Source organism: Zonotrichia albicollis, chromosome 3 (assembly GCF_047830755.1).
Source record: "Zonotrichia albicollis isolate bZonAlb1 chromosome 3, bZonAlb1.hap1, whole genome shotgun sequence".
Lineage (NCBI taxonomy): Eukaryota > Metazoa > Chordata > Aves > Passeriformes > Passerellidae > Zonotrichia > Zonotrichia albicollis.
The window spans coordinates 62,299,882-62,326,457 of record NC_133821.1 but is presented as its reverse complement, the minus strand read 5'-3'; the positions used below and the strand labels follow the sequence as shown (position 1 = coordinate 62,326,457).

The 26,576-nt window shown below is 38.4% G+C and overlaps 1 long non-coding RNA gene across 1 annotated transcript; it reads right to left on the bottom strand.

The window, feature by feature from the left end:
• LOC141728690 (uncharacterized) lies at positions 1–25,949 on the bottom strand. Its single transcript, XR_012579836.1, has 3 exons — positions 25,547–25,949; positions 13,795–13,902; positions 1–156 (listed from the first exon to the last, which is right to left on the bottom strand). It is a non-coding gene; the product is annotated as an uncharacterized LOC141728690 (long non-coding RNA).
• Positions 25,950–26,576: the final 627 nt, after the last annotated feature.

The following is a 26,576-nucleotide window of genomic DNA, read 5'->3' as shown; positions in this document are numbered from 1 at the left end:
GTCAAAGGGAGACTTCACCCCTTGCTGGCCACTGTCAGGGACACAAAGGTGCATCGCCCCAGCCTTCTGCCCTTCTGAATCCTCTTCCTTGCCCCTCCGGCTGGAAGTGCATGGATGGGCTGCTTCGTCTGTCACCTGAGCTTGGGAAGTGTGAGCCTAAGGAAATCAGTGAACAAGATGAAAGGGAGAGCATGGTCACTCATCTTGAAAGAACTCATTTCCCTTCCCAAATGCATCTTCCTCAGTTCATCCATCTTCCTGCCACCTCCCATTTTGAAGTGAGGTGCCTTTCCTTCCTTTTTCTTTCTCCCTATCACAGTCAAATTGTCTGGCTCTTTCATTTACCCTCTTCAAGCATAACACAGTGCTATGGACAGGCAATATTTCTTCAAGGGTGTAAAACACACTTCATTGTGCTGCAGGGATAAAACCATGCCTGCCAGTGCACCTCCAGGCAGGAGGGACACTTGCTTCTTGTATAGATTTTAGCTTTGGAGGAAGCTTACAAGAGATAGTAAAATAACTGCAGGTGAAAATTCCAGTATCAAAGACTTCTTTAGACCTGATGGCTGATGCAAATTTTTGTGTGGCATTCTTACGAATATTGTATTGAAAAGAGAAACAGCCCATTATTCTTTATTCACCACTTCTTAGGATTCATTACAGAAAATAGCCCAGGAAGTGTATCTCTGCATCCTCAGGCACCCACAGACAGCTGTCAGCACCCACTTGCTCCAGTTTTCAAAAATTCAGAATTTTCAAGCCATTTTTATTTCCCTGAAATCTTCACCATTTGCAGCTGTCCAAATATCATTGTTTCAATAAAATACTGGCACTGCAATGTTCCACAAGAGTGTTTTAAAACAACTGAATTATAAAGTGCTACCCAAAGGGCATTTTGTCTCATTCAAATGGAATAATAACAAAATTAATCCCAGGGGGAAAAATACATCTCAGACAAGAGCTTTTACAGTGAATTTAATTTTATTTGTCCAGTTGACACCCAGTCTTTAGTGAATGGAGTGAAAGCTGATTCCTCAGAATAGATTCACTTTTCTTACGATTATGCTGGAGAACTTTCTGTGTCATGTTAAATCATTGCCAAGTAATGATAGTTAAACATGTAGTCATGATCATTACACGTGCCATGGAGCTTAAGATCTGAAAAATTCACTCATAAAAGCTTCAGAACTAGATGGAATAAGTTAATCGGAGAAATCCAAAAGACTGGAACAGATGACAGTCAAAATAATTTGGCTTCTTGCCATGTGTTGGTCGAGTTGGCTCCTTCATGTTTACCCAGAGAAGCAGGGAGTGGGGTTAGGTTCAGAGCCCAGATCTCTTGGCTCTCTGGTTGGTGTCAATCTAGAGCTCCACCAAACAGTGCAGCTTGCACTCAGGGTAAAGGGCTTTTTAGAGATTACTGTGCTACCATATAAACCCATAATTCTGATAGAAAATTAAATCTCTCTCTGACTATGTTGCTGGGAGAGCAATCCAAAGGCCACGAAGATCTTATGAAGACACCCTTATTTTTAACAAGAATCTTCAGATTGAGGTTTTCCATGAAAGTTAGGTGCTTAAAATATTTATTTGCAAACCCTGGCAGCACCTCCAAAATACCTTCAACTTTAGGGTCACGTACCCTGTGAAACTCTGGCCCTCAGTCACAGAAGTCAAACAGTGAAGCATCAAGTGTCTTGTCCATATTACTTAGCTACTTCTTCTGGAACAAGCACTTTATGATAACGTCATTCTGCAAGATTGCCAGAAGGATGCTTTCTCTTATTTTCAGGATGTTTTGTCCAGAATTTCACCCAAACCAGCTGCTCCTTCAATCTCATATATTTTTATTTTGCAGTACGTCACATACATTAAAACAGAGATTAGAAGCCTGAAAACTTGGGAGAAAAGGCTGCTAAATAAGGTGATATTAAAATTTAAAACTAAAATTTACTGTGCTGAGGAATTGCATCCCCACAAAAGTGTTCCAAATTCATCAAGGGACAGTTTAAGTAAAGTTGAGCATGGTATTCAGAATTACCTAACTGCTGGTCCTACTTGATACTGAAGGAAGCTTGTTATGCCATGCCTGTGTAATGACCCATGAGAAGTGAATATATTGCCTAAGTCAATTTCTTACAGCATATTTGTAGATGTTGCAAAACGTGGCTAAGACAATAGCCATGACTTAATACCCTGGTTAGTGGCACATCTACACAGCCAGCTGACTGAATTATTGCTCAGACATACTCTAACTAGCCTTAATTAAGAAGCAAAATAAGAAGCAAAATAAAGCAGGCTTTGTGGAAGCCAATTCAGTAATGGCGAGGTGCTTTCCAGCACTAAGTGAGATTATATTAAGCTGCAATACAGGTATACAGGTATAGCACTGAAATACAGGTATAGCACTGAAAATGCTGGTGAAATGAAGCCACAAAAACTGAACAACCTGCATATCCTCAGAGTCATTCCTCTCCAAGTAGGGCTCAGACAATGGTAGGAAAGTAAGTATAAAAGTTCCTGGAGCTTTCCCTCTGGCAGCTTCCCAGGGACATTTCACCCAGACACAGAGCCCCTGTGCAAGGGTTTCATCTAACTCTAGACCCTTTTGCCCTAAACAAGAATATATCAGTGTCCTTCATTCCAGTCACTCTTTTCTCTTACAAAAAGACTGACTTGTAAGTCAGTAACCTCTCAGTCTGATTCTTCAAAAATATCATATAGAGGTGCTTATAAGACTTCTGTTCATGCTGCTTCACTTCTAGAAAAACAGACCATCTAAATGAGATTATTATACCAGGCATCTCATGCTAAGCAAGGCGCTAGAGTTCCAGATACTCCTTTGGCTCCCTGCATGATGGAGCAGCTTGGCACTGCTTGGAGTTTCAGCAAGTGGTACCATTTTCAGCTTGTTTCATCCAGGGTTTGCAGGGTGATGGGCAGTCAGGCTGTGAGCCTGGGAAGCAGGAAGGGAGCTTGTTTGCTCAGCCTGAATCTCTAGGGTACGCTCACTGCTGTTCTAATGTAAATGTTTATGAGGGATGCAATAAAATATTAAACTAAATGAATAATTGATATTTACTTTATAGTAATTCAGAACCTTGCTTGTTTGAATAAAATCCATTATTTACAATATTCTACTTAACTAGGAGTGATTTCTCTTTGTTCATGCCACTTACTAATTACTTGTTCCATCTGACACATTTTCCAGAGCCATATTGAGATGGTTATTGGATGTCAGTGTTTAAGGGTTTAGTATCCATTTTCCAGATACTCTCTAACATGAAAAGAAGAGCTTCACAAACATCTTTCTTGCACAGTGAATGATCTTTATCTCTAATAGATCTTTGACATACACAATCATTATCAAGATGTAGGTATATTAATTAAAGCTGAATGATGGGAAAAGATCCCCAAAGTGCTTTATCTAGCACACAGCTTGAATTCAATACACTAGATTTGTGCTTATAATATGCATTATGCACGAATATTGAAATGACAATTTCATTTTAAAAGTTTCTGAACTTGAAAAGTTTCTGCATACCTGAAGTGCATCCTCCAGAAAAAAAATTCATTTGTTAAAAGGCTTCAGTCATCCAATTAAAGAACAGAAACTGAACCTCATGATTAATTCAAGCCCTGAAAAGTGAGTAGTTAAAATTGACAGTCTACAAACAGCACATAGCTTGAAAATTATCCATCCAAAATACCCACAGCAAATTTACAAATTCCAAATACAGGTAATGCAAACAATTCACTTTTGTTGCAGTTAATTATGTAATCAGTTCAATTAGTACAGTCCAGTCTCACACATCAATTAATATGACATATCAACAGCCCTCTAACACGCCACTAAGCCCAGTGCACACTCATGTTTTGTGCATACTTAGGTAATTATGGAATGTGCAGAGAAGGAATATCCTTTCCCTGCTAAAAGCAGGGCTGCTCCACGCAGCAACTTTCACAACCTTTCTTTTTTCTCTGCAATGTGAGAAACACTTGGAAAAGAGGAGGAACAATGTGTGTGGGTTGCTGCCAGAAGTTCCTCCATCAAATTACACTGTAAATCTGCAGGACTAAAGAATGTTATAATACTGTTATAATAAACATAACATAACTCAGACAAAAAGCTTTTCACAAATTAAGTGCCAAGTGTCTCCTCCTTGAGACATAATCAATGCAATTGTGGAGTGGTGGAAAGGCAGGCTGCATGCATTTAGCCTCTTGAAGAACAGCTTTGAAGAAGGGTTCCCAATAATCATGTGGGTATCCTGCTTGCTAATTCTTATTGATAGATTAAAAACTAAGTGAGTATTTATGCTGAAAAAATATCAGCCATCCTTTCTGGCTGATGCTTTACAGGTAAGCAAGAGTAGATTTCTATGATTTTGTAGTGCTGTGCCAGTAAAATCTGTCTGGAAATACAAAGTGCCAGGTTGTAATTTATAAAGTAACTTCACCTCAGAGTGAACTCTGTATTTTGCAGGGAGTTACTGGAGAGTTGGAATGCACAAGAAACAGTGGACTGAACTTCTGGGGGAAAAAAAAATCAGTGATTATTTCAGAGACCACCTAGAGGAGGGACCTCAGACTAGAATTCAGCTCCCCTTTAAGCTCAACTGAATGCAAAAATCATTACAAACATATCACCATTGAAGAAATTTTTTTATTTCACTACTGACTTTTCAGTTTTCAAACTGCTATTTTTGCAGGTTAGTCTAGGCTACACCTGCATGTATGTGGTTTTTCCCTGTGTTCTATTTTTTGATATATGGAATTTTAATAGATATGTTTAAGTTTTGTCTACAATTTTGCAGAAGAAAATTTCTATTACTAGGAGCTATACCTTTTGTAGGTGCAGAGGACCTAACACACAATGCACCTACTTAATTGTTATAATATTGTCCTTAAGACAGACATGGCAAAACTTAGTCAAATTCAGAAAAATAATGCTGGAACTAAAAAAAAACCACATTAATTCCAATCCTTTACTCCAATCATGTGCTATTTTCCTTGCATGTAGGGCACATTTAGGTTAAGGTTGATAAGACTTTAGATATCTATGACTTAGAAGTATGAAGAACCAGTACTAGTTAATCATAGAGGATCTTTTACAATCCATTGAATAAAAGGAACTTTTAAAGCACCAATCACCTCCCAGAGTAAGCATCCACACAAGCCAAGTGAATTGCCTTCTGGGAATATCTGTTTTTCTCCACAAACTTCAAGAGAGTCAGGGTGTCTGCATTGCAAAAGTCTGTAATGAATACTACTGACTGGATTTCATTTTTAATTAAAAAAACAAAACAAAACAAAACAAAAGCCTTTGAGAAAAATGTGTCCACATATTTTGAGCTTCTGTCTAGCAGTTTAACCTAAACAGGAAATCAAGATGGACAATCTAAGACATGGTGAGAAATAATGCAAAAAAACAGACAGAAAGAATCACAGTGTCATGAATATTTTAATATGTCCAATAATGTGGCTTCTTCAGGAGACCACAGCTTCTGAACCAGGCAGCATCACACATTTGGCTCATACCTGCATTTGAACTTCAGCAAAGTACAAAGAAAGCCCTTCAGATTGAACACAGCCTTAGCAAAGCCTCTCTTGCAGGAAGGACTCCTGTCCCTGGGCAGAGGCAGGAGCAATGTGGGATGTACTGACTGTGACCCCATTCCCTGTCACCCTGTGCTGCCAAGGGGGAGGAGGTAGAGCTGGGAAGCAGGGAGGAGTCGAGAGGAAGGTGTTTTTAAGATTCATTTTACTTCTCATTATCCTGCTCTGATTTTGTCAGTAATACATTCAAATAATATCCTAAAGCTGAGTCTTTTTTTCCTGTGATGGTATTCAGTATGTGATCTCTCTTGGACCTTATTTCAACTCATGAACCCCTTATTATATTTTCTCTCCCATGTCCTCTGGTGGAGGGGAGTGATAGAGAACCTTTGGAGCGTGCCTGGCATCCACCCCACAAGTGGCCTAATAACTGGTGAAATCAGAGTAATTACTTGAAGTAAAGTAATTCACTCAAGCCATCAGGGTTTCCATATCAGTGCAGGCCCAGAAATGAGGAAAGAAGCAATTCATCATTCTTTTTCAAGGAGTGTGTATGTCCTTCCAGGCAGCCATACAAGGGGAGGCCATGAGGCTGAGAATACATATGAACATTGCTTTCTAGACACATTAAAGAGCTTTCCACCTGCCAAACATAAAAGACACCAGCTACACTGCACAATGCACTTTTCAAGTCAAAGTGCCTGAAGCTTCTCTGTGTCTGTTTTCAGACCTATTAGATCAAGGTCCAATTGATTTTGGTTGCTTCTTTAAATCCTTGACTTCTTAAATGTCCAAGTATTGTCTTTTTACTGCTGCATTTTGTAGTGCAGTATCCTTCAGGGAGGCTTGACATGGATTGCTCCAGCCTGAAGTTAAAAGGGGCAGCAGTACCACGGATTGTGTGACCCTGCTATCTTCAAAAACCACCTTTCCTCAAACTGTAAACAAGAGCTTGCTGAGGATTTATTAGTGCATGTGGAGGGTAAACAAAAGCCTACAAGGATCGTGTCAGATTACACTACCTGTGAGTGGTGGCTTTGCAGGGCTCTCTGAAGGAACCTACTGCATTTGAGAATTACTGCAAGCCTGGCAACATCACACAACGATGAGAGCTTAAGAGGATACTGGGTAATGATTTGACAAATCATTCTCCATCCTCTGCAGATATAACATGCTTAGTGATAGCTGAATTTTCACACCGCATCACTTTAAAATGGCCGGTTGTAAACATGACTAAAACTAAAAGGATTAACATTCCTTAGATATTTCACCCAAATCAGCTACTCCAAAGGAGGCATTTAGCCCAAGCATTTCTCACGTCTTCAACTTTCCTCTGTGGCACAACATTCAGAAAAAAAATGAAAGGTACTTTAAAAAATTTGTCAGTGAATTTAGTGCTTGTGAAAATGAAAGATTTATAACCCTAACCAGAGCCAAACACAGTATACTGGAGAAATTTATGTTCACAGAATCTGCACAAGTTCTTTAGCTCCAACTTGAAACACCCTAAATTCCTGGTCCTTCCTCCAATTAGCATTATTGGCTTAAAAATAATGAAAATAGTGCTCACAACACAGTCATGCCTTGCTTTTGCTTGGTGAATGCCTGGTGAAGAAGGAACTACCTTTCCTTTTAAACACACTTCTGAATTAAGGTGTGCCCCATAGATCACCTTTCACACAGATATGTATATTTGTTCATTTGCTTTCTCAAGGAAGAGATTCCAAAAATGAAATTAATGTTAGGGAACATGTGAAGGGCTTGCCCTAAAAATACCAAACAATCCCCTCTCATGCTCCCCCAGAACTGGAGCTGACCTGAATAGAATAATTTCAGACTATTTTCTGGGAAATGCCTTAAACTGTGCCCCATAGTGTGATATTGACATAACCTATGTCTGCTCTGTGGACTCCAGGAGCATTTCCTAGTTTTGGTCACCATCATTCCCCTCCCCACACAGACTCACATATCCTGGTTCCCATGTAGAAAGACCACCCCAAAAAAGAACATGCCAAAGTGAATGGCATTGGCTTCCACTGGGAAATGAAGATGGATACTGGTGGATAGGGAAATGAGGACTAGAGAATCAAATGCTATTTATTTATGGATCAAATATGAAAAGACCAGGATAAAAAAATTCCATGTATTCATACTATGTTTCCTTGAGTCCCAGATACCCATAAATCAAAGGAAAAAGTTAAAAATTTGGTCCATTTCTACTGCTGCTGACAGGGAATCCATTTAAAAACTCTTCTTAATTTTAGAAAGAATGCATATGCAATAAAGGAACATAATCAGCCAGAGAAAAAAGGTGTAAAAAAGAAATTCTTAGAGTAATTTCTTCCCACATTACCTTTGGATTATGAGCATGCTATCCAAACAGCTGACCATACAAAACTGCCAATGCTGCGGTCCAGACATAATAGTGATGAGCAGATAATCAGAAACCGCCCTAAAATAAATCCTGCACAGTATTCTTTATCCTTAAAAGCCTGTCTTGGCACCAGTTTGACTCTGTGAAATGTCCATCTTCATACTTAACTAGGAACTTTTATCATGTGAGGTATGAGCATGCCTGAAATAAAGGCATGCTCATAAGAGGTAATAATCTTTATTTTTCAGGGAACTGCTGCAATATTCCCTAGAGCTGTCCTTCTCAGAAAACTGGGGGGAACAGAAAACTTCCCACTGGCTTAGACACTTGAATGGTGTGAGGGACTCCAGGAGCCTAGTCAGCTGCTCCACCTGAAGAACAAAGTGTCAGGATCCTGGGTACAGGAAAGGTTAATGGAAAAGAGGAAGAAGAAGAATTGGTGCAGGGAAAGGAAGGTGCCCCTCTGTAGAGCTGCCTAATGAGATCTTGAACTTAAAGCCCTTCTGTCAATATTTGCCATGGTCTGAGGAAGAAACAGGCTGTTCTGCTTTGTGGTGTCTGCAGTGCCTTGCCCCACACTCCCCCTGCTCAGTGCAAGGTCTCAGAGAAGGGGGCAGGCAGGACACTCCTGCCAAAACTCATCCCTGAAAGAAAGACCCCATTGTGTTACCCTACCTGTGCCTGTGGTCTCAGCCGTGGCATTGGCCCCTCTCTGCTCACCCCCACTCAGCTCCACAGCTCTCCCCAGGATGAGGAGCCCACCACAAGTCAGGTGGGTCTCCAGCCACGGGTCTGACACATCTCCCAGACTCCCTGCAGCCAGGTTTGCCCCTCACTCTGAACTTGGCTATATTGTCTACTAAGTTCATGCTTTTGGACTGTGATAGATCACTGACACACCTCCTGAGGATCTCTTGGATGACCAGCATTTTTGGAGGCATGTATAAATGGGAGACTCTCCATGTGTCTGCCCCAGAACAATTGGAGACTAATGTGTTTTCGTTGGTGAGAGAGCCAGGCAAGTGTCTATGTATCAGATGTAAAGTGATATTGAAATAACAAAGCATTTACTTAAATTCACATTGTTCAAACAAAACACAACCTCACCTATTTTCCCTTTTCAGATAGGATATTGACAGGTCCAGTTTTTTGTTCAGTTCACTTGAGACTTTAACATAACAACTAAACCTTATGCTGTTAAATTCCCAGAAATCATTTTTATGTGGCCAAAGAAAGACATGGACACTAGAGATTTTAAGAAAACACAGCGGTGTTTATTTGATTTTCTTGTTACATAAATGGATTTTATGTACTGGAAAAGTAACTAATCTTGATAGATGTGCATGTGGTAATACTGCTGATGGTTACTGAAGCCAGACAATGTGAGCTTTCTCTTTCCAAGCCTCTTATTGAGGAACTGTGCTGATACTTAAGTAAATAAAATGACAAAAAGAAAGGGGATAAAAACATAGAGCTGATTAAGATCAAATTAAAAATAAATCAACAGCAAGTCCTACTGAAATGTAACTCCAGAAGCTACAGCAGTGTCAGAGCACAATGCAAATGGAGAAAAATGCATCGATCTCTAGACACAAACACAGCAATCGTTTCTTCATATACATCATTTGGGCATTTTAAAAGACATTAGTTTGAAATGTCTAAATTGATTCAGCTCATGAGATCATTTCACAGCAATCTCAAAAAAATGGTAAAGCTTATCAAAGTAGTTGATGGATTACACTTTCCCACATACAATAGGGCAGTATGAAATATTTTTCTCTACTTTGTCATCCTAAGCTTCAAACACAATAATTCTCCATGTGTATCATTTGGATGTCTATCCAGAGCAAATCACTTCTTTCTCCATATTTTTTTAATCTGCTTTTTATTCCAACACTGAAAAACAGCTATTTATTTTAACTCCGGAAGTATGCAGGGTTCTACATCTAGAAAGCAAGAAAACACAATGTGGAGACAAACATCCAGCACAACTCAAAAGGCAAAAATTTAAAAAAAATAAAAAAAGTTTGCAAACTTCTAGTTATGTGCCTTTCTTAAAGCATCCCAATAGTTCCATGAAAGTCACATGGAAAGATGTCCTTTTAAATCTGCTTTCTTAAACTTCAGCCCACTAAACATTAAATTGACTTGCTTAGGTAGCTGCCACACCTTAGTGCTGGCTCATCTCCAGTCTGGATGTTGTGACTCTAACATTGCTTAAGACACTTGGGTTATCTCCTATTCCTTTTGGAAAATGCATTGGAAACTTGAAGTTCCATCTCAGTGTTACCAGAGATGTTCATTTAATAATAGAAATTAGAGACTGAAATAGAATCTTATTTCATTTTATCCTGCAGAAACATAATGCAACAGCTCAGGCCTCTTAAAGAACACTGCAAATGTCAGCAACAAGCATAAGTGCAAGCATTTTCTTTGAATACCTGACCATTTTCTACACCTCTTAATATATTTATTTTAAGCAATGAGTACAGCTGCAGCAGCTAAATTAAATTTCATTGAAAGAATGCACTTAAGAGGATAGGCAACGTATATGGGCACAAAAATAAATGACAGATTTGTTTCTCCCTCTGTGTTTGTTATGAAAGACACTAAAACCAAAGCTGGAAGCAGAAGAAAGATGGGAAGATTCAAAGACGATCAACAAAGGGTTACTATTTGAAAAGTGGAGAAAGTAGCAAAACAGTCATGGTACCAGGAAGAGTGGTAGCAATGCCCATAACACAACTGGTTTGACAAGGACAGGCCACATGATGAGCGCACCACCCTGTTCGCCCTGCTGCAGCACAGCCCAAGTGCTCCCAGCTCATGCAGTTGCAGGACAGGTTTCACGGATTACCACAGCTCTGGATCCAGGTAACACAGTCAACCAGCTGAGGAGGGAGAGCTGAGGGCAGGCTGGCAGGAAGACTGCTTCCTGAAGTCCTGTGGGGATGTGTTCAGCTCATGCTCTGTGAGGGATCTGAAGCCTACTGAGATAGTGTGACAGCCCACCTTCCCCACCCCAGGAACAAAGCACATGGGCTGCCTGACCGTGGGCATGGAAACCATTTTCATGTACTGTGCTTTCTTACTTCTGCATGCCAATAGATCTATGTCAACCATGTACGATATTTACTTTTAGTGTAAAGTAAAGCAGAAGAAATTATCACTGTATTCAGCCATCATACAGCTTTCCTTCTTAGTGATTTCACATAATAAAATGCTTTGGTTTTGTAGCATTTACACTGCAGTGCAGTACCATCAACTCAGAAGGTAGATCCAGTACCTGCTGTGCACATAAAATCACAAAACAAAGACTGTATCAGAGACATCCAAATCTCTATAAACCTGCCAACTAGGGCTTCCCCAGATGCTTTTAAAACCATAAGCACAAGATCTCTAAAACCAAAAATGAAAAGTTAAAAGTTTCAACCTTCATAAGCAGCAGAATGCTTTGATCAGATCTCGTTTGTGATTGTGATAATTATATAGGAAAATATGTCAGTGCAAATGTTTGAAAAACAAAAGACATCAAAGGGCCTAAGAAGTCCTGTTTAGTTATTTGCTTTAGACGTGTCCTTGACAATATTCCTGTTGGTAACAGCCTATCTCTCAAATGGCTAACTGAATATCTGAAATAATTATAACAGAGTAATAGCCAAACTACAGCATAAATGTTAAAAGCATAGAATTCAAAGCAAACAGCATTACAGGAAGCAAACAAAAAAACCCTGCTGTTTCATTAGACAGAATTTGATTAACCACTAGTACAAATCATGATATGGATAGCCATTACATCACAACTTGTCAAAAAATGCAACTGTTGAAGGAAGTGGAGCAGCAGAAAGACAAAGTTAGTCTGAAGCATGCTACCTGCTAATCTGCAATAATTTTTAAAGATTTATTGATCCAAATATTTCAACTATTTCATAGCTGCTGCATGCTGTATTAGTAGCATTCAGAAAAAAATCAATTTAAGTAACATCAGTTTACCATAGGGGAGGAAGGTATATTATATCCAATAAGGGCATGAACCAGTTGAGAGTGAGAGAAGGAGATAAAACTGATAGGTGGGTGGTTTGAAATAGCTTTTGCCTACAAGAGGGTGAGAATCACTGCTGGTTGGGAACTTTCAAGGGAGAGCACAGAAGAAATGAGACCGATTATACAATTAGTCTAATATTATGCAACTCAGAAAAGGTCAAAATGTAATCATAACAAGAGGGATGCCTTATCTGGCTTGCCATTTAAATATTGCATTTGCCCTTTAAATATTGCATGTTTGTCATGCAGCAGTGTGGGCAAGTGAGATGAGAAGCTGTTTCTTACACTGGATGACCTGTATGCAACCTGGACTCCCTGCTTTGCCATTATATGACTGAGAAGGCAGTGTTAACTTTGGCTTTCAGTCTGTGACACTCTGGGAAACACAGTTGGCAGAAGAGTGATGTTTTTCTTGAAGGGATTATTTCTTTTGGTTGGTTTTCTTTTTCCCTGTGGCTGGTCAAATTAAATTAAGTTGTTTTGCTGAAGGAAAGGGAATTATTTATTATTATTCCCTGCTCTTAAAGATGGTTAGCTCTGCAGCATATGCAAATCTAATAGGGAGAATAGAAAAGAATTACTTTAATTCTTTAGGGTGGATGATGATGAGTAATTCCTGTCTTTAAAGATGCATCAGTGAACGACCCATGGGTGGTTCTTTCTGGTAAATGTTAGGTATGAGAGAAAACATCAGAAAAATCAAAAAGCTGAATTTAGCACGACAATTTAGGGCAAGAATTCAGTTTGTGCTTTTGGCTAGCAAATAAATTTGTACATACATAGAGCCATGGTATCATAAACAGTTAAGGGGTTGGAATGGACCTTAGAGACAAACTAGTCTCAACCTGCTTGCCATGGGCAGGAATACCTCTCATTGGAACAGGTTGCTCAAGGCCTTATCCAACCTGGCTGAGAGCACTGCCAGATTTGGGGGCACCACAGCTTTCCTGTGCAGCCTGTTGGGATGCATTATTTGTAATATTGGAGGAGGTGATCCTCGAATATCAGCCATCATCCTTAGGTCCCTCTGCCCTTCAGTGTTCTACTCCATCATCCTCTACGAAGCAGGTATTTGAAGAGGCCAGACTCTGCTCTCCTGAAGTCCAGAGCAGAGAGCTTGCTGCTTGCCCTCCTCACGGCCCTGAGGATCTCAAACTCCACCATCTCGTGGTCACTGCAGCCAAGGCTGCCTTGGTCACTGCATTCCCTACCATCTCCTCCCTGTTGGTGAGCACAAGGTCCAGCATGACACCTCAATCACTTATGTCAGGAAATTGTCTTGCACACATTCAAAGAACCTCCAGGATTGTTTTTGTTCTGCTGTGTTGTCCCTCCAACAGATACCTGGGTGATTGGAATGCCCCAAAAGGACCTGTTTTACTCACATTTATCCTTTTCAAGAACAGTAGTGATTACCTTTCCTTCTACCCATTTACACCTAAAGTGTTGCTTCACGTGACACCATAAACTAAAAGGAATAAAGAAATCCACCAAACCTAATACATATCAGGCAAAATGAAGCAATGTTGTCTGGGTAGGAACTTTTACACTAAAGGTTTACAAGGACAGGACCTGTAAGCTAAGAACTAGCACTTCCTCCCTGGCCACAGCCTTGGAGCACTCTCCAATATGTGCAGAGCCAGGGTTATGCTCCCAGGTGTCTGCTCCCCATTGCAAGAGCCAGGCCTTTCTTTTTCCCTTCTTCCTCTTCCATGTTAACTCTTACTTCTAATACTTTCAGTAGCTTAAAAAATATACCAAAAACAAAACAGAGAGATTATCTGATTACCCATAAAATATTAAGGACAGATTACCTTTGGTTGGGCTGTACATGTTGCTGGGTCAGGGCTGTGCATCTTGCTCTGCCTTCAGTCTGGGTAGAGGCCATCTTCATGCACCCAGACTGCAGTGATTCGTCAGACCTAAAAGAATATAGATAGATAGATAGATAGATAGATAGATAGATAGATAGATAGATAGATAGATATAGATCCACAGAGAAAGATGGAATTTCTGTAGCAAAAAAGAAAAAAGTAGCAAGGTTTGAGATGATGAGGTTAATATTTTCACTTTTAAAGTGAGGTGGACAAAGAGGTATTGAGGAGAATAGAATAAATTCCAGGGGCGGTGCTATCAAATGGTGAAATTACCTGTATTTTCTGATGTGATATAATCATTTACATCTGGAGGAGAAGGTCAGTAAAACCACTGGCAAGTATTTGAGAATGCCCCATAAGCACATTGCTTAAAGTCAATGTTCCTTTAAGCAGATGTATATCTGATTGGAGAATCAGAGTCTACTCTGTTTGTATAACCATGGAGAACTTCAATGTCTTTCTGAAGGACTTCAGTTTATTATGATTGAACTCATAAGTTTAAATGTTTTTCAAACAAATGGCTTTAGCATAAGTATGTTTTTGTCCAAGCAGAGGCTTGCTTTTAGCTTCAGGTCTTTCAATGTTTTCTTAAGTATGAAGACATCAGGTCAGATTTATCAGATAAGAATAAAATTAACAAAACCAATACTTGGGGTGCCAAGTACAAGGCTTTCAGGCAATGGAATTGCTAGTTAATAATTAATCATCCATTTGTTAGCCATACTTAAACAAAACTTATTGCAGTTTAAGTCAGGAATTAGACCCTCAGCCATAAAATAGAATAGCAAGAGCAAGAAAAATCAAAAAATGTGTATCTACTGTTATTATAAACTCATTCTTTTAGTCTAAGGCTGAAACTTGTTCTCATAGAACACCTTAGAAAAGAAAAATATATTATAAAATATCTCTGTTCATGGACAAAGTGTGAACAGGATGCCTTCTGAATGCATGTAAATGTGTGATATTACTGATAGACCAAAATTGATATATTGAATTATAATTGGAGGAAATAAATATGCTAAAAATGGGTTTCTAACCAAGTATTTTAATATTTCATGACTTACAATTATCTAGATTTAAAGGTAAATAAGAAATGCAATATTCTTATTTATAGAAAAAGAAATTTTTATGAAGAAACTGGACAAAATCTTAATAAGCCACAATGTCCATCATACTGTTCAAAGATATTAAAAATATTAAGACAAAATAATTTCATGGAAAAATATTGTTTCTATAATAATATCATAATGCTTTGTTAAGAATTATTAATACAAATTAGCTTTAAAAACATGGCTTCAATTTATAAGGAAAACATTGACTTTAACAAATGATCTCACACATAATGAGCTTGCTGGCCTGGATAGAGATTATTTGGTATTTGCTTTGAAATTAACACAGAGGGGTAAAGATGAAGAGAAGCTGCTCCTGGACTAGTGCCAGTGTCACCAGTATAACTGCAACAATCACAAACACTTTTCTAGAGAGATAGATGGAATTAAATGTGACATTGAATGAGATGGCATGAGTAAAGTTTCACCAACATTTTAGAAATCCTTTTAGCAATCTTTTCATCTAAATTAAAATCTTAATAACACCAGCTTCTGTTGAAGACATTGTTGAGACCAGTTCTCCTTTGTCAGCTCTTCTGAATCCATTACCTAAGAACCGACAAAGAGTGCTAGCTAACATTTGCATATGAAACAAACCCCACTGCAGTTCCCTGTATGAAAAGCTGGCGATAATTTACCTCAGAACCATTTCAGCTGGAAAAGTCCTGTAAGATCAGACCAAGTGAATTGGGCACCCCTCACCCAGCATTGCCAAGTCCACCACTAAGCCATGTCCTGCAGCACCACATTTACATGTCTTTTAAACACCTTCAGGGATGGTGACTCAACCATCTCCCTGGGTAGTCTGTCCCCTGACAACCCTGTCAAGGAGGAAGTTTTTCCTCATACCCAATCTAAGCCTCCGCTTGTGCAAGTGGAGGGCATTTCCTTGTCTTATCGCTTGCTACCTGGGAGAAGAGGCCGACCCCCACCTGGCTACAACCTCCTTTCAGGGAGTTGAAGAGAAGCCTCTATTTCTCCAGGCTAAACACCCCCAGTTCCCTCAGCTGCTCCTCACAGGACTTGTGCTCCAGACACTTCACCAGTTTTTCTGTGCCTCGTTTGAAGTCTTTCCCATGGAAGGAGCTGTGTGTGAGCTGTAAATGTTTTAATCACTGCTCAGCATCGCAGGCCCCACCCTCATCTCCCTGCCTTCCCTGCCTCAGGCAAGCAGTCAGTTTTCAAGAAAGCCATTCAAATACCAATCAGAGAAAACTTCATTTAGTTAAGGTTCTCCTCCATTTGCTGTTCGCATTCGAAGTGAGATATAATCTGCGGTGAGATGTAAACTCTGGACAATTGATCAAATATTATTAAATGCTTAACAAATAGCTTCACTTGTATTGTCCACGGTTTGTATGATAAAACCTTAAATCTGTGAAAGCAATTGCTTCTGACATCTTCAAGTAGGCAACAGGCTGCTCAAACAGGGCTGCTCAGTCAGTAATTCTGAGGCTATAGGAGTGAGAAGCACACAGTGTAGACAGAAATAAAAGTCTACTTATGATGAAGAGTCCGGGTTCTTTTCTTAAGCTCCAGGTTTTTTTGCGGTGAGGGGAGAAATCTGTTCATAACAGCTACCCTTTTGTGGGTTTGTATTTTTAGAAGTTGTTGAGGTCTTGTGATTAACAGCAAGGAATGGCCACAGGGTAATTGTCATACGTTAATGAAACCCCACACTCTGCACAACTTCCTTGAAGATTCTTTTTATAGATTTCACATTGGGGAGGAAATGAACCATAAAAAAATGTGCTACCTAGAAAATGATAAATCATTTACCACTTACTTACTTTTTTTTCCCTTGCTGTATCACTCTCCAGCTTATAAAAACATTTAATTTATTCACCTGTCCTCCCTGTGTGTATCTTTTATGGATTTTGCTTTTTCAGGAAAAATCTGCAGGCATTTCCATACTTAAGCAACCACATTCTGTCATCTAAATGACTTAATAAAATTATTTTGAAAATTGCTTCACATGTGCAACGCTTCTTAATTTATCTCATTTGTTGTCAGGAGTTGGAACTCTATATGAACAATTTAGGAACCTTTTCTCTGGGTATCTAGTTTTAGTTACTTGAGCTTGAAAATTTTGGCAAGAGTTCATCACCTGGAATGATGAATCCCTGAATAAAGGACAATTTGTCTCTGTAGGAAGAATGCCAAAAAGTATATAAATCTTCTAGGTTTTCTACCAGCAGTAAATGCCTACACTTCTAGAACTAGTGATTCTATTTAAGTGTATATAAATATGACCAAGTAATGCTTTGTTTTTAGACATCTTGAATAAAACAATTAAGGTAGACTCAGTAATCCCCTCAGGGAGGGCTGGATGCTGATGCAAACACTTTACTTAATAGAACAGAAGCATCACTTGACTGGTGCCTTTTCTATGTTCATGGCCTTTATTTCATGGTGATTCATTGATGGGTTTTGATTGCATATATCATGCACCAAGCTTATAGCATCAATAAACTTCTTTCAGTAAATGGACAGTAATGAAATACCGTAATCAAAGCAAAGTGGAAGTCCCCTTAAACTGAACAAAAGCTATTGAGTGCAGTGTCCTGGAAAATTCAGTCACCTCTTGCATTGTTGGTACTCTCACAGAAGCAATGCCTTCACTATAGTGTTATACATTCTATTAATTGTTTTAATTAATTAAATTTAATTAGTCCAAAAATACTGTGGACTCTAATATCTCTCTTATGAATAAGCACAATGAGCCATGTCCTGGACTTCTCTTGCAATGTAAATCGAACTGCGGAGTACATTAATAGCTGTAAGAACCTGAGACTGTCCCTTTAAATTAATTCAAATTAGCAGCCCATGTTACCTAAGCAGCCTAATATTTTACTTAATTAATGCTTTATCAAAATATACTTTGAGACACTGAAGGTATAAGTCTATCCAATGACTTTGCAGGTAGTGGGTTTTAAAACTCAGTGATGTAAGCAACGTATGGACATAAAGTTGAACGTGTTATTTCTCATGTCTTCCCATGCTTTCCCAGCATCTCTTGCACCTTCTTTGGCATGCCTCATAGACTACAAAGGAGTGATTGGTATGAGAAGCAACATCTCATTTTGAAGATAAGGTGGTGTTCAATAAACTAACATCTGCTGAAAAACAATGATGCACAATCCAGTTTTGAAACCTACTGACTTCTGAGTTTGGTTCCTAGATGACTTACATGCCTATGTAAATTTAATTTTCTATTTTTTGTTGCCTCCCTCGCTAGCTTGCTCAGCCTGCTCGCTCATATTCTGTACCTTCTTTCTTTCATCAGCTTGCTCAGTGTGCTAGGCAGTAAGCTGTTTGTCATAGGGTACCTGTCATTTCTTATATATCTGTAGAATGCCTCAGCTCTGCCAGGGATTACAGATGGTACTGCAATGTAAGTGTTATAACTCAGAGGAATGTAAAAATAAAATCTGGTACATCTGTGTTACATATAATTATGTTTTATTTTCTTTACATGCACATTATACTCTAACTAAATATGTCAAAAATTAAGTGAACAATGCTCAGATCTGCAAGGATTATATCAAATGATGTAACAAAACACTTAGATGGTATAGAATTCACTTAATGGAAGTCAAAACACTTAAGTGCCAGTAGATATTTCAACTCTACTGTAAATTATTATTCTGTGACAGAAATAAGTCAAATGTTTATATACAAGACTGTTTCTGCCACTATTAACTAATTACCACATTCCCCCCCACGCCATCCACAATTCTTGATTATATATTCCAGTTCACCATCTCTGCTTATCATCCCTTCTCTATGTCTCCTTGCCATGCTCCACTAGAACCTCTTCCTTCTTGCCAGCTCAATAGACCTTTTTTAAACTTTATTGAAGGAGCTTCCTTTCTGTTCTGTGAACACAGGGGTGTGCATTGACTGAGTACCACAGCACCCTCTGTTAAATCTCCCTACTGGCATTCCTGTCCCTCTCCTCCCCCTCCCATTATCTGTATTAACTCAATGCTGCTTGACTACCCATACTGAGTGTTTAAGCATCTCAATATCAAAAATTTGGAGCAATAACTCCAGAAGTTATTATCTGGGGTCTTCTAATATGATGCAATCTTTTAGATGGTTTACTACTATAGACCAGGACACTTCTCTCTTTATTGTATGATATTTATGCAAGCCATTTTATCTCCACTTTAAATTCATCATTTTGACTAAATACTTTGAGTTCTCAGGATGGCAAACATAAGATAGCTAATTTCCTTTGTGGTGCTTAACCAGTTCATGGCTTAGTATGCAAAAAATAATCAAGCCAGAGCCTGTCATTATATTCTGCTTTTCTCATGTCCCTTGCTTTCAATATCTGCATTAGCCTTTCAATATCTGCATTAGAAATGCATGGATTTTTTCTCATTTAAAGGCATATTAGAATAAGTACTGATCTCTTAAGGGTTGAAATCCCTTTTCTCCTTCACTATGTATAGCAAGGCCTCTCTGTTTCCAGGTTATGAACCTCAGTTGTCTAAAGGGGGATAAAATTAATTTTGGCCTCTGTAGATAGCCAATCCTCTTGTGACAGGTGTAATCTTGGTTACATGTCCCAGCTCAGCACAAAAGACAGTCACTTAGGAATTGTTTAGATCCTGGCTTGTTTCACTTTGTAACCTGACCAAGGAACAGGTAAGCAAAGATGCAGTGATCTGTCACCGGATTTTATTTTGCTGGATTTTATTATATTAGCACGAAATGTCTACTATCCTAATGAAACCTTGTTTGGGTTCTCTAGGAAGAGTTTTAGTTATTATTCCAACAACCAAGGAAAAAAAGTAAAGATTATACCAGTCATGATTTGACACTTGAAGCAGATGTACTCCAGAGGAGGACTAGAACACATTAAGTGCTCTCCTATAATTTCTGATATCCATGGTGGCTGTCACCCACTAGCTGAAGCTCATAAAAATTTATCAGCACTTGACAATGCACTTGGAAAGACTGAATTCTCTAGAAATATGCTTCACTGAGGAAACACGGGAAAGTTGGATTGCTTACAATGAAGTGATTGAAATGACTGCCAAGAAAAATGCATGCAGGTTTCATTATAACTATTAATCTAATAGGTTCACATTGTATTCTCTATTTAAATCAGAAACATATCTACAATTTCCCACATTTACACTACTATTAGCTTTAGTAGAATAAAGGAAAAAACAGATGAGGCATCAGGCTTGAGACTGAAAGCACTGTGTGTAACCTAGAAGCAACTGAGGCCATTTTCTTCAACACAAAACAGAAATGGAAACAAATAAAACCTTCTATACCTCTCCAGCCAATTTGCTCACCATACAACAAGCTGTACTTGGTGTCTCTTCCAAACGTTGCTGCACACAGGCAGGCAACCACTGATTTCCAGCCCCATAATCCACATCTTATCATTCTTTGCCTGATTTTCTCTCTACAAAACCAAAGGAAAGGTTGGAGCTGACAACCTGGTGCCAGACATCAAAACCACTTCCAGTCTGTCCTTGCTGTGACTGTTCAAAACACAAGAAAATAGGAATGGAAGGATATACATGCAACAGTGTGTCCAGAACTGCAGTCATGGGCCACTCTATTAGAAATATCTTTTAGCCTATCATCTAGACTACTCCATAAAATATTTATCTTTTATGTCACACCTATGGCAGCTACCAAAACTGTGCTGCACTTTGCAACAAACCTCAGTTATTTTATAAAAAGGCAAGGGACATAAGTATACTGTGCCACAAAGTAAAGAGGTTTTTTTTCCCAGGATCTGGCAGAAAGGAATTTTTTAAATAAAATTTCAACAAAATGCTGAGGAGAAAAGGTTTAAAAAACACCACTTTGGTAGTCAGTCTCAGCCACAGGAAAAACATTTCCTGACCCCAAATCTGGTCACTGGTTTAATCCTGAGTGTGAGAGCAATATATACCAATCAGACATGTATGAACTTAATGCTGCTAAAAATATTTTATACATCTCTACCTCCATGGCCCAGAGGCAGGTGAGAATAAGAACTCCCATTATGGATCAAAGAACAAAAATTCTTTCCAGCCCTAAAAGTAATCACTGGAAGCCCTGAAGCATGGGATTAGTATAATATAAATACAGTATATACAATATATATTACACCACCTTTTAAATTCAAACCTCTATTAACTATCTTGTCACAGATATTAAGCAAATTAAAGACTTTGCAAGTGTATTCAGTCACAGAATATTATCAATGCATTCCTGGAAAGAACTTCAGAAATTCTACTGTACAAAATAGCACTGCATCTTATGCTTTTAACCTGACACACCGGCATATAGAAGATTGCTTCATAAACCTATAATCCAGTCCAAGTTATTCATTAAGTTCCCATTTTCAAGGAGGTGTTAAGGCCCAGAAAAATCTGGCTCGTAGAAAGTTACTATTTTCCAGAAATATGACAGGTATTTTACCTTTGGAGATTTTGACTGAGGTTCTGACAGGTCCCTGGTATGCAGTACTGATTCTTCGGCATCAGATGCATCTTTGAAAACCTTATTATCTAAGTTTCAATGCTTTTGGCAATCTACGTATTAATAAGGTCATGAGTCACAACTCTTTCAGCATCCAGAAAATTGATAATCCAGAATTATGCAGTGTCAGTACTTCTGTGGTTTACCAGTTTCTAAAACTTGCAGGGACAGGGACAGCAGCAACTAGAATCAGCCTAGATAAGATAATGTCAGCAGAAATCCAACTGGTGCTTTCCAAACATGTTTGTAATGGTTGTGAAAGTAGAACTTTTCTGCCTGATTGAGCAAGTGCAGCCACTTTTGGCAAAGTAGCTTAAGGTTTTGATTATGAATGATTGAGGTAGGACTGAGTTACCAGTCAGACCATCTTTTGCCGTAATTTCTTGGCTTATGGTCAGCCTGGTCCAATAGTTAAGGATTTCCAGTAGAGAACCAGACTCTGGCTGTCTGCAAGACTCTTCTAGATCTATTAATCACTCTGATTTTCAGTTGACCTCTGGGCCATTTTTAGTAACAGAGGCATGGGTCTAGCTAGCAAGACTTTCATTCCCAAAGGAGTCATATTTTCTTATACACTGTTTTAATTTATGTAAGTTGCCCAGGTGCCAACAGGATGGTCAGTATAGCAGATCTGAAAGAAACAAAGCCATGGGTAATTGAATGGCTTTGCTTAAATCTTCATTAAAAAAATACCTGACAGAATAACAGACAATTTTATTGCAGCAAGCAACAGAGAATCTCTTTTATCAGATTTTCTTATCACACACAGTTCAGCATCTAGTTTGAAAGGCTTTATATACAAAACTAACTAAAAGCAATATTTAACAGAGAGTTATTTTCTATGTCACTGTAAATCATTGTTCAGCTTTATGCATTGAAATGGTGGAGCTGTTCTGAGTCTGTTATTTTCTCCTGTATGGATTCCTACAGTAAAGAATAGATGGAAGAGAACAAAGAGGGCATCTGACAAATATGACAACCCAAGTATTATAGCCAGGAAGGAAAGACGAAAGGAAGACGGAAAGGGAAATAAATGGCAGGGCTATGCCAATAGTGGAGGAGTTTTTTGTAGGCTATATCACAAGGTAATTGGCTGTGATGTGAATTATGCTTCCCAAGCCAAATGTGAGAGTGCTTAACAGACGCAGAGGTCAATTATCTCTTAGTAGAGCCTGCTCAGAGAAAGAGGCTACTGCAATTAGAATACACTATTAAAAATGGTTAGCCATTTTAGTATTTTAAATCACTACCCTTCTCAAAAAGCTCTGCATAGTAATTCCTGTCATTGTATGCCTCACGGAATACTCTGTCCTTGGAAGAAAAAATCACTAAAAATATTATTCCTCTGAGTTTCTTCTGCTATGAGCCTTGAAACTCCGAGGTTATTCAAACACAGAAACCAGAAATTTATTTCTAAGTACTGTATGTTGCTCACTTCTAAGTACTAAATATGTTTACCTTGTCAATAAAGGGAAATTTAGAGATAAATAGCACCCAGGGGAAAAAAGGTTGTAATTTGCAAATGTGATCCAAATTCTCAGTGTTGCCAGTCTTTAAAGGTGTTGTAGATTGCAGGGCAGTCAGATGCAAATTAGGACTCTGTTTCACTTCTTTTCACCTATAATATGACTGAAATTTGAAATAATATTTTCTCTTGTATCTTTTTGAGGAACTCTATCATTTTTGCGTCCTTTATTAACAAAATTAAATCTTTTTATTACAAGCTTTGAAATATGAACTCTCCTCAAGGTTGTATCAGGTTTCATTCTGGACAGAAATAGAGACAATACTGGCAAAAACCTGTTTCAAAAGATATCTGATATAAAAATAGATAAACTTTTTTATAATAGTGCATTCACTTAAAGCAAATTATATTTTTCAAGATATTTGATCCCAGCCTCTGTACAAAGACCTTTGGACAGAAAAGTTCATGCCATACTATGGTGAGTGAAAAACAAGGTGGGGCTCTGCCACCAAAAATAAAAATTATTTCAAGCAGTGAAACTGTTGTTCCACATATACAGAATGTAGCTCTCACCAAGCAATTAGCACAATAAAACCAAGAGCTGTGGTAAGCAATAGAAATGCAACGATCAACACAAGGAGCAGAGCTGCTTTCCCAACTGACACCAATAAACCACAAAGTTTTATTTACTATGAACATTCTCAGCAAGGCTGAATATGGCATTTCTTTAGCTATCACTCAAGAAATCTCTTTGTTTGAGAGCTGCTAGTAGAAACAGGAAATGATTATTCAAAATCATCAACACAAACTGAAAATACATTCTCTTCAATGAGAAGAAATCTACCCAGCAAATAAACATTTCTTCATTTTCTAAGTAAAATCAGTTGAGAGGCATAATTTCTCTGAAAAGGGCTGTTTTCCTTCCTTCAAAATACAAAGTTGCTTAAGCTCTACTTCCATTTCAAAACTCTATTATCATGTGTACATTTTTGTTTGTTTTCGTTGCTATGTTCCTCTCCTGAGAGATTCGTTTCACTGATCTTCAAAGAATTTAATAACAGCAAAATCCATTACTTTACACACAATTTCAGAAATGGTAGCTTTGAGCTTAAATTTTCTGCAGCCCATCCCAATTTAGGATATTGAAGATGCACTTGCCAGAGTGTTGCAGCATGCACAAACATTCTTTCAAGCACAATTACCTCTGAAGCATGTGTGACTGCACAAGTACTTCATTCCTTAGACAAAACTGTTGTTCTTACAGATTTTTAAAAATTTACTTTGAAAGACACTAGTTGTCCTCATTTGATCTGGGGGGGATTTTTTTTCCTTTCTGGAAAGACAACATTACTTTGAAGATTGTTCAGTTCTATTCTAAGGTAAAGGTAAAATCACACTACTGGAGAAAACCTCTTAAATTGAAACTTGTGGTGAAATTTCAGATGCTGAACATGTTGCTTAAAATCCTCTTATTCAGACATTTATACTTGGAATATATGTACCAGCTGCTTGCTTGCTTGCTTGCTGAACTAGCTAGGCCTTTGTCATAATTTAAGAATTTAATGTAGTTTCCTGTAAGTGTTCAACCAGGTCCTATAAACAGAGAGAAACATATTAAAAAACTAGAAACTACTACATGTGGGACCAGCTTTCTGTGTCAACATCCCAGCCACTCTCTGGAACATCAGCCAACCAACTAGTGCACAATCCCTTAAAACTTGTGAGAAGTTTTAGCAGACTGGGATATTTTTCTGCTTCAGACATCTGTAGAAGAACCATTTTCTACTTTAATGGTTGATGTCATCAGATGCTTTACACATAACCACTTCTTCTGAATACTAGCAGAGAGGTCAAAAGGGTCACAAGTTCTCTTTTTCCCAGCACAGCTTAACGGCTGTTCAGGACTAACATTTTAATAATGGTTATCTCTGAGAACAATGCAAAACACTATATATTTTTTCCTTATCTTCTGCATTTTTAATTTGCTTTGCAGAATAAGTCAGTAAATGACCCAGGCAGGACTCAAGGGTATTATCCTGACCTACAGAGGCCATGTTTATCCCAGTAGCAAAGTATATGCAAACAATCTCAGTTAGAGTTTTCTCCTCCATTTCCAAAAAAGAGGTTACATTTGTCAGACAGTGTAGATAGACACCAACAGCACTGACTGAGAGTGCTTGGAAGAAAACAGCAAATGGATAAAGATGGCTTCTGGAGTGGAAAATTACTCTATTGAAGAGCCAGAGACTCTTAAAATCCTTGATGCCTCTATATCATCCTCTTGCAAGAACACATTGGATATGTATTGGGTTATTTGCATTGGGTTTATGGCAGATACAAGGATACTTTTACATAAGGTTAAAGCATCCAAATCTTAATCTGTTCTTTCTATCCACAGCAGCTGTGTAACCCAAATGTTCATAATTCCTTGGTTTATTGCAATCCCTTGCAGCATGACACAATATGAAAGTTTTCAACCAAAAGGCTGTACACAGCTGAGAGGAACAGTCCACTTGCTGAGAATCACAAATCACAGAGAATACACAGCTCATGTTGTTCTCGCTCTCCAATGAGCACAGTCAAATCCAAGGTTTCAGAAACCTTTGTAGATACTCACCTACATGAGTGTGTCCCTGCTCACAGCCCTGTACTTATTACTCCAGAGCAAAGAACCTGTTGAGAGAGAAACACGTTTCTTGAACGCAGGGAACTAGTACATGAAGTTCAAGTTCATGTCTGGAAGAGACCAAAGATACAATACAACCTCAGCTGTTCCAGTGCAAACAGCTAAACTCACCTTTTGAATTACCTTCCCACCTGTGTACTCTGAGATCTATGTCTCACTGCTTCGGTAAAGAATCAGGGAACAAGACAAAGAGAAAATACTTCTTAACACATATTCTTCCCAGTCTAGGAACTCATTAGAATACTCTGAAAGACTCCTTAAGAGCCTCAGGGAAGGCATGTGGAAATTTCAATATGCTCCGTCTAATAATTGTCCTCAAGAGGTATTTCTTACAACTGAAGTTGTAAGGTATTATTAGTTTTTTTTAGTTTGTCTGTTTTGGGAGGATATGGGAGTTGCTATTTTTGAAGTGCTATTTGACCCCATAGTGTACAATGAAAGTAGTTGAGTTTGCTAATTTGAAATGAGTCCTAAAGACTTTAATATTCCTTGCACTATAGCAACGCAGAAAGTCATTCCTGTTTAATTAGTTAGGCCAAAGTATTTGCAAAACAATTAAGAATGTAATTTAATTTTGGTGTTTGGTAAACATCCAGGGATTCATTCATTCTGAACTTATGACCTACATGTTGAGTTTACTTTGTGAAGTATCGTTAAACCAGTCAGTTAGAACTCACAATTATAATGCATGACATGGTAAACCTAATAAGTATATATTACAGATTAGAAATATGTGTTAGAAATTTGCTTTTTGAAAAGTCTTCATAGATGAGAAAATGAACCATAGGGTCAAATCAAAATGGTGCCAATGGGGGAGTCCCTTTGGAACATCTCCATGAAGCCAGAGGCATTTAGCCCTTTAAGAAATTATTTTGCAAGTTGCCTCCTCATTCCCATGGAAAGACTAATACAAAGTACGGGGCATTGTGCCTACACAAGCAGCTCCCACCAGGGCAGATCT